The sequence below is a fragment of the Aplosporella prunicola genome (assembly GCF_010093885.1).
Source record: "Aplosporella prunicola CBS 121167 unplaced genomic scaffold K452scaffold_1, whole genome shotgun sequence".
NCBI lineage: Eukaryota > Fungi > Ascomycota > Dothideomycetes > Botryosphaeriales > Aplosporellaceae > Aplosporella > Aplosporella prunicola.
In genome coordinates this window covers 1,568,143-1,568,963 of record NW_022983529.1, presented here as the reverse complement: position 1 = coordinate 1,568,963, position 821 = coordinate 1,568,143, and positions in this window count along the sequence as shown.

The window sequence follows — 821 nt, the reverse complement described above, 5'->3', positions numbered from 1 at the left end:
ATGCGACCGGTCGGCTTAACGAGACGGGAACACGGGCAAGCTCTAGGGGAGGGAAACACAGGCCAGCTTCGGCGGCCCTCAGCGAACCTGTTAAGCGGGCGTCTAGGCGACTTATCGGAGGGTCTTAATAGGCGTGGAGCACGCAACCTACGACGATGACACAGGCCCGCGGTGAGGGGAGGTTCTTAGGGAATCACAGGCCGGTCGCGCTAAGACTCAACTCGTTAGAGACACAGGCCAGCTTAGAACAGGAGGGGACATAAGCTTGGTTAGTAGGAGAGGGTGGAACAGGTCGCCCGGCGTGGGATCTGGCCCGTTACCCCTTCTGCAAGACACGGTCGGCCTGTCATGGGGAGACCCTTACAGGCAACGCGAAACGGGAACCTAGTGAGTGTAGGGTGTTGCGCCCCTACACAATACCTAGACTCCCGCGGGGCGTAGTGCGTAGCAGCCACTGCTGGCTCCGAGGACCTCACCCCTTTACTGGGCTCTGACCCTCGGTGTACCTGGTTGGCAGGCAGGATCATGTCCTGGCCGGAGAGACTGCTGCGTGGCTCGAGAGAACGGATGCGCGTGTCGGTATATATAGAGACGGGACTATTCGCCTCTAGGGAGGTCTTAGGACAGCACGCCGGTAATATATGCTTATAGAGCAAACAGGGATCACTCAGGCAGGAAGGGTTTGGTCCGGCCCTGAATGTGGATGCCGTATAAGGCTGAAAACTGAGGTAGGGGCCTGGATAGATCTTTAGGAGACTAGAGATTATAGGCACGTTAAACCCTACTGCAAGCTGTATGTAGATACAATTGTATAATTTCCT